We start from the raw sequence: 17,732 nt of genomic DNA, 5'->3' as shown, positions 1-17,732 counted from the left end.
GGTTGGTTCATCCTCTTGTTTGAGGTGTTTTCAAGAATCATGAAAGATTTGAACGCAGATTGTATTCGTCAAGATACAGATGAGGTTTAAGATGAGATCAAGTAGCAAACTTGAAGAATTGTTTAGTTTCATATGTTATAATCAATATTTTAATTCATTTTTAATTGTCCAATCATGATAGTCCACAGTCGGTAGTCCACAGTTAACAGTCCGATAATTCATATATAGTTTAATTTATAATATTCGAATTAATTAATACGTATCGTGACCCGTGTACATGTCTCAAACTCGATCACAACTCAAAGTATATATATTATTTGAGAATCAACCTCAACCCTGTATAGAGAACTCGATCGTTACTGTATATAGAGTGTCTATGGTGATTCCAAATAATATATATAGATGCGTCGATATGATATGTCAAAACCTTGTATACGTGTCCCGATATTTAAAGTGCGTAAAATAAATAACAGAAATTAAATGACGATAAATTAAATGCGTAAAGTAAATAACAGAAATTAAATAACGATAAATAAAATTGCTATAATTAAATTGCGATAAATAAACTGCGATAACTAAAATGTAATCAGTTAGCTAGGAACAGTTTGCTAGGAACAGTTAGCGTGGATTCTTAACAAAATTTCAATTAGTTAATTCATTTGTTTCTAACAACTTTTATTTTGTTCAATGTTTTCTTCATTATACCACTTGTTGGACTGTGATAAATCAAAAGCCAAATATGAAATTGAATAAAAAAATGGTTATTCTGCGGTGAACGGATTTGTATCTCTGTAGATGTAAGTAGGATAGTAAATGGATGTTGAATCAGATTCGAAGAATGTACAGTATAACCTATTAAAGTGAAATCTAAATATTCCTCGGGTATTACCTACCCGTTAAAATATTTTCACCATTAACAGTTTATACGAAAGAATTTTCCATTACAATCTTTATGAAAATATACTTACCGATATATTTTCTTCAGATGTAATCATAGATTTAATGAGTTAATATAATATTAATCTCATTTGATTTACCATTAGAACTAGAATATATAATCTCTAAAGCATTGAAGATTACATAATCGTCATGTCGAACGAAGATAAATGATGTAGAACGATTCGCAGATTGATGATTATGCTCGAGGTACATAATTAGATGTTGAGGTGTATGATGTGAACTTTAGTTGTTGGTGGTACTAGTATTGATGTTGGTGCTGGTGATGTTGCTGAAGCTGGTACGTTTTGCACCATATTCTCCAAATTGATTACTAGAGCGTGAAGTTCATTGACTTCTTGTATTACTCCGGGATGATTGTCGGTCGGAACGAGCGGATGAATAAGGTTTAGAATCTGAGTTATGATATAGTCGTGGCGAGATATTCGAGAAATGAGGGTGAAAATGGTGTTACGAACAGGTTCGCCGGTAAGTGCTTCAGGTTCTTCGCCAAAAGATGAATTCGGTTAGTGGAAGGGATCGCCTTCTGTGCGTCTCCATTGATTAAGTCGACTACGAATCCATCAGATGAATTGGGGATGGATGATTGGTTGATTCATTCTGTTGACGTTGCTTCCGGAGCTTAGATGACTATCCATTCGGAATAACTGTCGGGATAACTATCGGAATAGCTGTCGGAATCTAAGGGACTCGAACTAGTTAAAGGATTCATCTCGTACGATCAGATGAAGGATTTTCAATAAGAAATAGATTATAGGATGTAGATTAGTATCCTGCAATACATAATTTACATATGCATATGTAATACTAAAATCTCATAAATTACGGAGGAATCTACGGAAGCTGTCAGGTAAAGATAACAATAACAGATACGCTAAGATATGAATTAGCAGATATGCTAAAATATGAATTTTGTCTATACACTAATCATGCAGTCAATGCAATAAGATGTGTCTAGACTAAGAATAATAAGCAGGTAATTTACTAAGGATGATAAACAAATGATTTCTGACAAAAATGATAAGCAAAACTTTTGACATGCAGACACGGTCGAAGTCCAGACTCACTAATGCATCCTAACGACTTATCAGTTAAACACACTAATGCAGACCCGGTTCACTAATACCACCGCTCTGATACCAACTAAAAGGACCCGTCCTAATCCATCTGGACGAAGTCACCAACATCTGGTTCCATTGCGATGATCGACTCCAAATAATGTCTTTAAAATGAGCAAATGCACAGCGGAAGGTTTCTTTCACACCTGAGAATAAACATGCTTAAAAGTGTCAACCAAAAGGTTGGTGAGTTCATAGGTTTATCATAAAACCATAAAATTCATCATTTTGATAGACCACAAGATTTAAATCCTGCATGGTACAAATGGGCCGGAATCCTATACCCACCTGTAATGTACATGCTATATCTTTTAAATACAGTACACCTTTCTCGTATACGAAATCATTTTTCATAAATCTTAGTAACCTTACACATATCACTTGCACAAAAACTAATACACATAACCTGTGTATAAAAATGATTCTCTCGATATAACATTCACATCAACTAGTGGCAATTATTATATCCACATAATTCAATGGTGGCAATTATCGTGTCCACATAATTTAATGGTGGCAATTATCATGTCCACATAATTCATTGGTGGCAATTATCCTGTCCACATAATTCAATAATAATTCACAGAACTTCTGTCTGCATAATAATTCATTCGAGGAATGTTTTACTTGTGTCTATCTCGTCAAACATTTATAAAAGCATTTCATGTATTCGCAGTTCAAAACATATTTCAAGAGCATTTTATAAGCAGTTGTAAAACAGTTATAAAGCAGCGTATGTATTCTCAGTCCCAAAAATGTAAAGAGTAAAAGGGAGCAAATGAACTCACCTAATGTATTTTGTAGTAAAAATACATATGACTATATTGAACAATGCAGGATTGACCTCGGATTCACGAACCTATATCATTTGTATATATATTAATACACGTAATCGTAATTGATCAATTATATATATATATATATATATATATATATATATATATATATATATATATATATATATATATATATATATATATATATATATATATATATATATATATATATATATATATATATATATATATTTGCTATTAATAATATACTTGATATTCTATATGTTATTTAGATAAATTTAATATATTTGGTTTATATGTTTTATATATATCTATTACTTATCATTAATAATAAAAACTGTATATTAAGGTTTAGTATATATTTATATATTAATTGATATAGCTTAACTAATATCTTTTTAATAATAAAAGTATAGTGTAATGTATTTTTATATAAAAGTATCTATTTATGATAATGTTGATAGTTTTTAGTGATAACAAAATAATAATTTTATAAGTATGATAATAATGATAATAAGTTTAATATTAATAATACTAATGATTATACTAGTAATAATAATGATAATATGTATAATAATACTTATATTACTAATAATAATAATAATATATTTATTTATAACTATAATAATAATAATAATAATAATAATAATAATAATAATAATAATAATAATAATAATAATAATAATAATAATAATAATAATAATAATAACTAATACTTGCATGACAAAACTTATAATAATAAATACATTAATAATGTTAATAATAATAGTAATGGTTTTAATACTTATAACTATGATAATAATAATAATAATAATAATAATAATAATAATAATAATAATAATAATAATAATAATAATAATAAGTGTTATAATACTAATAATAACAATAATATCAATAACAATAATAATAATAATAATCATAATCATAGTAGTAATAATAATAATAATAATAATAATAATAATAATAATAATAATAATAATAATAATAATAATAATAATAATAATAATAATAATAATAATAAATAAAACTAATAATAATAAATAAAACTACCTTAAAAGCTTTCCTAAAAAGAAATGGCAAAGTCCAGGCTCGAACCCATGACCTCTTGCTTAAAGACAACACTTCTAACCCTTAAACCATTTGTGTTTTTCTGAAATTAAACTCATCTAATAACAATATAACTCGTACTGTTTATTCTTCTTCACTTAATATAAACGTTCATTAATCATAATCAATTTCCAAACTCAAAGTTCGATTTAAGGCTCGTCAAGAAACGTAAACTGGACCTCGGCCCACAGTTTAATTGGCCCAACAAGCTACAGTAAATCACCAGAGTCCAGCCTTTTTTAAAAAAAACTTGATTTCGCCTGAGTTGAGTTTCGAACCAGCGACCTCCCATTATCCCAATAAGACCTCAAACCTCTCCACCAAATTCTGTTTCTTGATTTAATTCGTCACCCATATATACTTAACTCGTTTTGAGGAGCCCAACAACAATTTCCTTAGTCCATGTAATTAGTCCACTTAGAAAGCCTAGTATAAAAACCCATCTATCCTCCATGATCCAATAGTAAATCGATAACCTATTATTATAACAAGCTGTACAATGATCTGGTAAAGAATCAAACATACTACCCTACCACTAAACATGTGGTCACCGAAATATAAAAAAAAATAACGACGGTTTTATTTGGTGTAGGTTTTATCAAGATTAAATAATGAAATAGAATAATAATAACAACAAATCATTGAAGGTAGTCGTGGTTCTATCAGAAACAGAAATAAACGAAGCATTAGTAGGAGTAACTCAACGATGGGGTAAGTGGTAAATGTTTGAATAATAGAAAGATTGTAACAGGTTTTATAATATTTGTTGGCGGACGAAAACAGGAAGGAAATAATAATAGGTTACATTTTTTTTTTTTTTGATTCTTCCTCATCATCGAATATCATCACATAATATTCATCATCAATCTTCATCATGAATAAAGAAGAAGCTATTGTGGGTTTTGGCTATCATTCGCGGGTTTAGATAAAATGGCAAGAGCATAAATTACAATCAACCTTTAAGAATAGTCGATGGATTTTAGGTGTTGGAGGATGGCACAGCAATAGTATACTGATCATGGCAGCAGTGTTTAATGGTGGTGTTCTGGTGGTGAAAGATTTTTTTTTTTGTTCGTCTGCCAAGGAGAAAATTAAGTGATTGTGGATATTGTTTTGGTTTGGGTCTCACGACAGGAAATAGGAAAGAGGTAAGTGTTTAGGTGATCGAAATGGTGGTTCTTGATCATGGTTAAGTAAAGAAAAAAAATATAATAAACAGATAAAGATTATTGATATCAAGTCTTCGTACAATGAGTTGGATTAGTTGAATTAGGTAAGAAATTTGAGATAGAAAACAAAATTCCCTACAGTAGGATTGATATATTAGCAAATTTAGGATCCTATGGTTTTGACGTATACGTATTTATTTATATATAAATATATACGTGTTTATACATATGTAATTATATTTGTATACATATTACTATATTATGTGTTTATAAATATATATATATATTGATATTAATAATGATATTAATACTAATAATAAGTATTTGAATAATAATAATAAAGTTAATAAAAATGATATTAATATCAATAATTCTAATAATTAATAATTAATAATTAAATAATTTAATAATAATACTAATTACCTTGATAATACTACTATAAAATATATAATAATATTAACATAGCAATTATAATCTTAATTTGTAATTACATATATTATATTAATATTACATATTAATGATTATGCAACATTCATACAACATATTCGAATATTTATTTCAAATAACATAGTATTTTAGTTATGTAAAAAAAAAAATAATACAATTTATATTTAAGATATAACATGTTACATATTTCCAATTTTGTATAATAATATTAATAATTATATTTTAAATTATAATTACTTTTATCATTTATAATTGTATCATATTTACTTATTACATAATATATTGAATCTTTAATTTTTATTATATATGTATATTATAATATTTATAGTATTACTTACGTATGGATTTTATATGTATGTATGTATATATATATATATATATATATATATATATATATATATATATAGATATATATATATATATATATATATATATATATATATATATATATATATATATATATATATATATATATATATATATATATATATATATATTTATTTATTTATTTACAAACAATTGTTCGTGAATCGTCGAGCATGGTCAAAGGTTACATGAATCCATCTAAACAGTTCAAAATTTTTGTGACTCAACATTACAGACTTTGCTTATCGTGTCGAAATCAAATAAGATTCAAGTTTAAATTTGGTCAGAAATTCCCGGGTCATCACAATAGCATCATTCGTACTCTTCGAATAATCGAATTATTTTCATCCATATTACTCAATGATGATAAAACTCAAGTTATCAACTCATATTCGTCATGAAAATATTTTTATTATTAGCCATGACCACCTCACACAAATTTCGGGACGAAATTTCTTTAACGGGTAGGTACTGTGACGACCCGGGAATTTTCGACTAAATTTAAACTTAATCTTTATATGATTCCGATCTGATAAGAAAAGTCTATGATGTTGAGTCTTGATAAATTCAAAACTGTTTCTTATATTCAATTGGCCTTCGACCAATACCAACGATTCACGAACAATTGTTGTAAATTAATATGAATGTGTGTATATGTATATATATATATATATATATATATATATATAACTGGAAATTGGAAAAAATAAAATTTAGATATTATAGTAATTATTATTTGAAGCATAACTATATATAAATAAAGTGTATTAAAAATAAATATTAAATAATTGTAATATTCGTTTAATGTTTCGATTGATATTAAGCAAGTTAAATTCAAACCTATGTAATTTCAAAATAAACGATGATCCGAAAATAAGTTATATGAATTATAGCTTCGTCAAAGAGATAAGTAGAACCTATTTGATTAGTTTTAACATTTAGTATTTTTTTACTCGAGGTCGGGAGCTAATAATTAATTTAGTTTTTTTTTTTAAACTGTAAATAATTAATGACCGGTTTTTATAATAATTTCTGAAATAAATAAAGAAAATTAATTTGAAAATTTGAAAAACTTTCTGTGTACTTTTATCCGTAACTGAATTCACAACGGAGTATAAATCACTATCTCTAATAAAACGGTCGATACTAAAAAGGACACATAGGAGACGGCTAAACTGTTTTACACAATGTTTTTATTGAATAAAATGAACATATTAGACATTACTATAATGTATATATTAAATATAAAACCCACTACTTCATGTTTATATGCTTTTGTTTTGATTTCAAGAATACCACAAAACTAAATTACTTTCTGCTTGTTCTCTTGTTTCGTTTAGCATAACAATATATAATATATGAATATATATACTGATGATACATATATAAATGATCAAACATATATAATTACATATATAGAAATGAATACAGTTACATGCTCAATCAACTATATCACACTATCTATTTTTCATTCGATTAGGAATCCAAACAACCACTACATAACAAATCACCAAAACTTTCACTGTGGCTAATTGAATAATTTGTAGGATTTCTATTTCAAATCTCCACTTTCAGTTGCATATCACTATCATATATGGCTATCTATAATCTATAATATATACAAGGTATAAGATACATATACATATAGCTTAGGTTACAGAATGGAAAATCAACCATCTTCATCTTCATCTTCCTCATGATTAAAACAAACCACCAATTAGTCCCTAACTATTAAATCATCACGTCTTAATCATAACCATCAAGAAAAACGGTGATTGAACTGCTATTATGCTACACTTGTTGCTAATACATACCTGTCCTTGTTTCCTTTCTGCTTCCATTCAAAATCACCACCACACGTTCACCACCACACGCCACTCATGAATTGAACACACTCCATTATAATTACCTTGCAGCTGCTCGACCACAGTCAACTGACTGCTACCACTTTTACTTTCTGTTTACAAACTACACCCAATTAAACAACCCAAACCACCAGTTTGATACCCATTTAAACCCTCTATCAAACCGTCACATGAAACCTTAAAAATCAAATGACCACGACTGCAAGATGACTGCTACTGCTGCTGCATACCAGGTTTCACATGACTATTCAATTGAAAACGTTGTTCATACAGTTATACTAACCGGTACCTTTTTATTTCGAGATCAAACAGAAATCAAACACCATCATTATGCTATTAACATGCTGCTGCCACACCTGCAAACTAATTGTTAATGTTAAGACATGGATCAAACCATAAAACCATCGAATATTATTACCTGAATCGAACCTGTTGACAATTTAATACTCAAATCCTTCATACCCTTATCAAACCTGTAACCCTTCAAATATTGTTACTCAAATTCGTGTTCACTACTGCCCTTCCAATTCAACACAACCCTATTATCATCAACACATATCATGCGTCTAATATGCTACTGCTGCTATTCAATTTTGTTTATAAGATAAATAAATGATTAAATATATAAATAAAAGAAAGAAATCGAACCAGGCTGCAAATCGCATATGTTCCTGTGAATTGTTGCTATTATGGTGTCTCTGTTTTCAATTCAAATCATTAACCATCACCAGACTTGCAACTACTTCTTGTTTCCTTCGTAAACCACAAAGAACTTCAATTACTGATCCTGTTCTCTATTGTTAATTGGTGATTGACAATAAATGATGATGGATTGATGATACAGCAGATTATTTTGTTGTGGAAACTCCAATGGAACATCACCACAAACCATAACAGTTCGATTGCTGCAAAATTCTGTTTTCTGTTTTGACTAGAAAAAGAACCATCGGAGGTCGCTACTGCTGCTGTGCTTATTTGTTTCCATTTACAACTGATAATAAGGATTGAAGATGATGTTGGTGATGGCGATGATAATGATAAAAGATGATATGATGAGAAGAGGATGGAGAAAGATAGAGATGATCCAGATCTAAAAGCGTGATCTCTCTTTTTAACAACCGGATCCCATTTAATTTTACTTTATGGTATAAATTTATTTTTATTATTATTTTTATTATTATTATTATTATTATTATTATTATTATTATTATTATTATTATTATTATTATTATTATTATTATCATTCCTATTAAAAATTAGTATCCTTAGTATTAAATTGAGTAGATAAAATTATTGTTATTATTATTACTAACATTGGTATTAGGATTAACATTATTATTATCATTTAGGTTATTATTATTAATATCACTATTGAAATTATTATTAATACCATTTATATTAGAAATTATCATTATCATTTTTATTATTAGTATTATTATTATTAATAAAGTTATTATTATTATTATTATTAGTAAAATCATTATTTTTGTAGTTATTATTATTAGTATTCACTATTATTAAAATTAACTTTTTATTAAAAAGTATTATTTTTATTAAAGTTATCATTTTATCATTTATACTAAAAGTATAATTTTTAACCCTATTATCATTAATATTATTATTTTTATCATTACTAATATTATTTTAGTATTATTATAATTTTAGCAAAACAAACGATATGTGTATATATACAAAATTTATATTTAATACATATAACATAACAAAATTTATATTTTTATTTATTTTAAATAAATAAAATGAATATATGAAACATATAGGTTATTAATATAAAAATGATATAACTAGTAGGTTTATATATATATATATATATATATATATATATATATATATATATATATATATATATATATATATATATATATATATATATATATATATATTTAAATTGTTCGATTACAATTATGTGTGTTAATATATATATAAATGATATAGATTCGTGAATCTGAGGTCAACCCTACACTTGTTTAACGTAGTCATATGTATTTTTACTACAAAATACATTAGGTGAGTTTCATTTCTCCCTTTTTAAATGCTTTTGAAATATATATTTTTGGGACTGAGAATACATGCACTGTTTTTATAACTGTTTTACGAAATAGACACAAGTAATTGAAACTACATTATATGGTTGAATGATCGAAATCGAATATGCCCCTTTTTATTAAGTCTGGTAATCTAAGAATTAGGGAACAGACACCCTAATTGACGCGAACTCTAAAGATAGATCTATCGGGCCCAACAAGCCCCATCCAAAGTACCGGATGCTTTAATTCTTCGAAATTTATATCATGTCCGAAGGAGGATCCCGGAATGATGGGGATATTCTTATATGCATATTGTGAATGTCGGTTACCTGGTGTTCAATCCATATGAATGATATTTTTGTCTCTATGCATGGGACGTATGTTTATGAGAAATGGAAATATGAAATCTTGTGGTCTATTTAAATTATGAAATGATTATTTATGTTAAACTAATGAACTCACCAACCTTTTGGTTGACACTTTAAAGCATGTTCATTCTCAGGTACGAAAGAAATCTTCTGCTGTTCATTTGCTCATCTTAGAGATATTACGTGGAGTCATTCATGGCATATTTCAAAAGACGTTGCATTCTAGTCGTTGAGTTCATCAAGATTATTATTAAGTCAATTATAGTTAGATATGTTATGAAATGGTATGCATGCCGTCAACTTTTGATGTAATGAAAGATTGTCTTTTCAAAAACGAATGCAATGTTTGTAAATGTATCGTATAGAGGTCAAGTACCTCGCGATGTAATCAACTGTTGTGAATCATTTATAATCGATATGGACTTCGTCCGGATGGATTAGGACGGGTCTCCTTAAAGTCTCTAATCGTGTTTGAATGTGAAGACCCATCCTAATCCATCCGGACAAAGTCCATATCGATTATAAACGATTCACAATAGTTGATTACATCGCGAGGTACTTGACCTCTATATGATACATTTTACAAACACTGCATTCGTTTTTGAAAAGACAATCTTTCATTTCATCGAAAGTTGATGGCAGGCATACCATTTCATAATATATCTAACTATAATTGACTTAATAGTAATCTTGATGAACGCAACGACTCGAATGCAACGTCTTTTGAAATATGTCATAAATGACTCCAAGTAAAGTCTCTAATATGAGTTAATGCGCAGCGGAAGATTTCTTTCGTACCTGAGAATAAACATGCTTTAAAGTATCAACCAAAAGGTTGGTGAGTTCATTAGTTTAACATAAATAATCATTTCATAATTTTAATAGACCACAAGATTTCATATTTCCATTTCTCATAAACATACGTCCCATGCATAGAGACAAAAATATCATTCATATGGATTGAACACCTGGTAATCGACATTCACAATATGTATATAAGAATATCCCCATCATTCCGGGATCCTCCTTCGAACATGATATAAAATTCGAAGTACTAAAGCATCTGGTACTTTGGGTGGGGCTTGTTGGGCCCGATAGATCTATCTTTAGGATTCGCGTCAATTAGGGTGTCTCTTCCCTAATTCTTAGATTACCAGACTAAAAAGGGGCATATTCGGTTTAATAATCCAGCCATAGAATGTAGTTTTAAGTACTTGTATCTATTTCGTAAAACAATTATAAAAGCAGCGCATGTATTCTCAGTCCCAAAAATATATATTGCAAAAGCATTTAAAAAGGGATTAATGAAACTCACCTAATGTATTTTATAGTAAAATACATATAACGCCATTAAACAACTGAATAATGCAGGGTTGGCCTCGGATTCACGAACCTATATCAAGTATATATATTAACACATATAATTACAATTAATCAGTTTATATATATTAATATTATTAATATACTTCTTGTATTAATTATCTATATTCATCTTATATATATATATATATAAATACTTAATATTTATGTATATATTAGATATTAGATTTAAAGTATACGATATATAATTTATTATATATACCCTATGTTGATGTTTAGAATATCATATCGTGTATTAAAACTTACTATATTTGAAATGTTTATTTTTGATAATAAAAACAACAGTGATAAAAATAATGATAATATTATTTATATTGTTAATATAATGGTAATAAGAATGATTTATAACTCATCATAAGTTAAATATATTTATTTTCAATAATTTGAAGTAAATACCTTTAATACAAAAAAATGATTTATAATTGTTAATGTGTTAAATTAAAATAGTTTAGTATTAGTACTATGTAAATAAGTAAAATGATATTAGTATTAATATTTATATCCTTAGAAATAATTGTAGCAATAATAATGTTGATGATAATAATAACAATACTAATTATATCAGTAATAATATTAATAATAATATTATTAACAATAATAATGATATCAACCATAATAATACTTATAATCATAATCCTACAAATAATCTTAATAATGATAGTAATGATAATGAATAGCTTAATACTAATAATAATACTTATCAACAATAATAATAATATTATCTTTGATACTTATAACTTTGATTATAACTATACTCCTTAATAATATTAACTATAATCTTAATCATACTTCTAAATTTTAGGAGTAATAATAACTTTCATAATAATAATAACAATAAATAGTATTAATAACAATAATAATTAATAATAATAATTAATAATAATAATAATAATAATAATAATAATAATAATAATAATAATAATAATAATAATAATAATAATAATAATAATAATAATAATAATAATAATTAGAAGAAAAAAAGAAAGTTGTATACCCTTTAAAATAACCATCCTAAAAAGAATTGTCCAAGACAGGGCTCGAACCCACGACCTCCCGTTCACCCGACACACCCATTAGCCACTCGCCTGTTTCTGTTTTTCTGAATAATTGGAACCTAATATCTATATAATCCTTTTTCTGTTATGCTTCTTCTTCACCTTCTTCTTCAACGAAATCAGTCCACTAACATACTCATTTGTAATATAATTGATTATTTGTTGTAATCCAGAAAACGAAGTATAACTGTAATATTAAATAACATAGGACAGGAAAAGAATAAAAAAAATGGAGAACACAAGGTTCTGTCCGTCGCTGCTTTAAAAAAAATTGATTTTCAAATTTGGTGACTTTTTAATAAAAGATTATAACACGAATTAGTTGGTAAAACGTTCATAGAAACTACTGGAATCATCAATTGAACTAGAAACACAAACACAATCTCTAATTTGATTGAAGAACAAATGGTTGACTTTTTCAATTAAATCTTTGACTCCGAAATTCAAAATCGTTATGAGGAATTGGAAGTTAAGAATTTACAGAAAGTTTGAATGAATCAAATGCAACAACTTTGTTTTAACACATTTTGAAAATCATTACAAAAATTGAATTTTTGGAAAAATTCATGCGTACAGAGAACAGAACAGATATTGTTTCTTTTATATTTATATATGTATTTTTTTTACAGATAAATGAAGTAGTAACTTGATGTTTGATAATGATAGTGAAAACAGAATTGGAATGACAGGATAAGCAATTTGTTCGATCTAATTATATCACTAACTTGGGCCGACAGTTTTACTTCAATAGACAAGAAATTAAATAAAAAAAATTAAAGTTGACAGATTAGTCGTACTGGATTTTGTTCTGTAATGTTTAATTGATAGAGACCTGTAACAAACTGGATGCAAGAATTAACTTTATGAGCAGGAAGTGAAGAAAAATTTACACAGATCGTGATGGATATCTGGTTCCATTTATTTGATTTATATATAATTTTAATAAATATAAATACATACCTTAAATAATAATAATACTGTAATAGTATGGTAATAATAAATATTAATACTGTTTTATTTATATCTCTTTATTTTATTTTATTTTTATAAAAGGCTGTTCTTATATAATTCTATATCTTTATATATATCTTTACGTATCTATATATATTCGTATGTATATATCTATTTGTATAAGCATTTATATAAATATACATTTGTAACTTGTATATATATATATATTTATATGTATCCGATTTTCTATATATGTCTTTATTTATGTATATAACCAAAATTTATATTATATATATATATATATATATATATATATATATATATATATATATATATATATATATATATATATGTATGTATATATTAGTGTTTGTATAATTATATACATATATATCCATTATATATGTATATTACATATATAAGAAAACATGATATAATAATATTATTTATATAATTATTATTATTAATTTTAATAATAAGGGTGAAACTAATAATATTAATGATAATAGAAATGATAATAATAATAATAATATCAATAATATTAATTTTACTTGTACATATCAAGTTTTATATATTCATATATACATATATATATTAATTATTCAAATATTCATATTAGTGTGTATAATGAAATTGTTGTTAATAATATTAACACAACGGTTATATTCAAACTTGTAATTTAATATATTACAATTTATAAATTTTATCCTAGTTGCTAATTATATAATATATTATATAATAACATATATCAATTATTTAATATTTATAATTTACAATCTATATGATATTATTTATGTTTAGAATTCATATATATAAATATATATGTATATATATATATATATTTATATTTTAATAACAACTTATTTACTCTGCCCTTTATTTTCACATTATTAATTCCAATTGATTGAAGTGCATTTTATTAGTAAGAAAAAATATCTATGTATACTTGTATTTATATTTATATCTATATATTTATTTACAACCAATGGTTCGTGAATCTTCGAGGATAGTCAAAAGGGTAACTGAATATATATGAACATAGTTAAAAGTTTTTAAGACTTCAACATTATAGACTTTTCTTATCGTGTCGAAATCATATAAAGATTAAGTTTAAATTTAGTTGGAAATTCCCGGGTCGTCACAGTACCTACCCGTTAAAGAAATTTCGTCCCGAAATTTGAGTGAGGTGATCATGGCTAACAATAAAAATTTTTTCATGATGAATATGAGTTGATAAATAGAGTTTTATCATCATTAAGTAATATGGATAAAAATAACTCGATTATTCGAAGAGTACGAATGAAGCTATCACCAAAGAGTGAAATAGGAAAATAAAGATTTATCTTAACTTTTGACAGAGTCAGGGTTGAATTCCGAAATTCAAGGGATTGAAAGAAAATCTTTGAAATCTAAAAGATTTGATTCTTCAGTGAGTAAGGAAATTAAGATCTCTATAATTAATTACGGTGATCTGCCTCGATTACTCTGTCTGATATTTCCATTATAATTTAAACTTCTTCCATTCCGTTACTTTTACCATTCCTATATCAAATCCCCATATCCAAAAGTTTATGAAAATGTTAAATCCAGTTATGATCCTTGTCCTTATCCTTACTATCATAACCACCATTCTCCTTTTCCAACTTCCACCAGAAGAATCTGCTTATTTCTACTTTTACCTTGGGGGAATACTATTCTTAATTCTACCGTGTCTTTATATTGCTATTCGTATTAATATTCACGGTTTGAAACCTCCGTGCTGTCATTGGGCTTTATATTTTCTATTATATTTTGGAGTACTTGTTTCCGTCTTCTATAATCATTGTCATTCACAGTTAATGCTCTCTCTGATTTGCTGCGATTTATACCCCCTTTCTATTTCGGAGCTTCATGCTTTTGTTTTCTTTTTGCAAGCAACGATCCAGAATTTATAGGTGTGGAGTTTCGAATGAGCTTAATGTTCTAAACAAGAAAGAACGTAATAGCACGATTTGATTTGTCAAATTACCAGAATCACTGAGAATAGAACTATCAAGAATATATTTTCTTGATATGTTCAAAAATTAATCAGAATGAAAGAGTTATGTAACATGACACATGATGACGTTATAATTTGTGAATCATCATGTTCCATTTAGAAACTCAGCATGACTTACTATAATATAATCACGTTGATCAAGTGTCATTATATTATACTAACCCATGCAATCAGTTCCCAACATTACTTTAATAACATTCATATTTTTAGCTCGAAAGTTTACAGAATATAGAAACTAATAGTTTCTATATGACGTAATACTGATAGCACGAAGAGATTAATGATTTCAGATAAGCATAGTTATAAAAATATCTCCAGAAATATGGAGGATATTTATAATTAAAGATACGATAATATCTCGGAATATCTAAGATTAGCGGATGATAGAAACTATTGTATGCAAGGGTTTAGAGTAAGGAGCAAGATATTCACTAAAGACTTTAGCAGGCATTAAATCATTTGGATTCTTTGAAGTCAAACTTATTCTTTGTGATTTGTCCACGGCTTTCTTCATAGTTTCGAATAATCTGCTCTTCGGTACTAAATTTTCTATTGAATGTTTCCAATATAATGATACACAGGGAGTACGAAGAGGTATATAATCTCGGACAAGAATATTTATGAAAATATCCTCAGAAATATCGAAGATATTGATGATGATATTTTTGGAGTTTCTAAGTTTGAAGGTTGACGAAGAAAAATTTTCCGCAAGATTTTAACATGACTTCAGAGCAAGATATTCTCTAAAGATTTCAACGGATCCAGAATTACCTGGATTCTTTGAATATAGGGTATGGTCCTTGTATTTTTCCTTGGTCTCCTTAGTAGTTAGCTCAATCCGTTTTTCCAGTTCCAACATTTCTGAGCTTTTCCAACATACTATTCTTTATCATCAAACTTCTGATGATTAAGGTCGTTTACGGTTGTCTACGGTTTTTGCTGCTTCATTCAGCTTTTTCAACATTCAGAGTATTGATTTGTAGACTGAGTGCTTTTCAGAATTTCAGAATGAAAGAGCATAATTCTCAGAAATAAATGTTATACATATAACTGTTGATGTAGATATGCTGTGAGTTTTCAAAGTACTGATTGCTGATTCCCGATAATTGGTATGGCAGTTCTCGTTACAAGATGCGGATGAGTATATGATAAGGATTCAATAGATAAATATAGTGATTTGTCAGAGAGATTTAAGCCAAGGAGCAACGAGGTTGCTGGTACGTCTACTGGTAATATGGTGGAATATAAAAGAATTCTCTGGTATCAAAAGGGTAATCGTATATATTAGGATTATAGTAAGGCTACTTCAAATGACAAGTCGAAGTTGACTTGCTGGAGCTGTGACAAAATTGGCTACTTTGAAAAGGGATCCCAAAGTTATTTTTGCTAATAAATGCCAAAGGATCTGATGCGGCTGCGTGTTAAACTTTTACTCAGTTGCCGAGAGTTTCTCCGGTGCAATACTATATACATAAATCTTTCCTTCCGTAGATGAAGTGCGGTTGGTTCATCCTCTCGATTGAGGTGTTTTCAAGAATCATGATAGGTTTGAACGCAGATTGTAATCGTCAAGATACAATGAGGTTTAAGATGAAATCGAGTGGCAAACTTGAAGAATTGTTTAGTTTCATATGTTATAATCAATATTTTAATTCATTTTAATTGTCCAATGTTGATAGTCCACAGTTGATAATCCACAGTTAACAGTCCAATAATTCATATATAGTTTAATATATAATATTCGATTTAATTAATATGTATCGTGACCCGTATACATCTCAGACTCGATCACAACTCAAAGTATATATATATTTTGGAATCAACCTCAACCCTGTATAGCTAACTCCAACATTTGCATATAGAGTGCCTATGGTTGTTCCAAAATATATATATAGATGGGTCGATATGATATGTCAAAACATTGTATATGTGTCCCGATAATTAAAGTGCGTAAAATAAATAACAGAAATTAAATGACGATAAATAAAATTGGAATAAATTAAAATGTAATCAGTTAGCTAGGAACAGTTAGCTAGGATTTTGTTAGCGTGGATTCTTAACAAAATTTT

The sequence above is a fragment of the Rutidosis leptorrhynchoides genome, chromosome 2, assembly GCF_046630445.1.
Source record: "Rutidosis leptorrhynchoides isolate AG116_Rl617_1_P2 chromosome 2, CSIRO_AGI_Rlap_v1, whole genome shotgun sequence".
In the NCBI taxonomy this organism is placed as follows: Eukaryota; Viridiplantae; Streptophyta; class Magnoliopsida; order Asterales; family Asteraceae; genus Rutidosis; species Rutidosis leptorrhynchoides.
Note: the sequence above shows the minus strand (reverse complement) of the source record.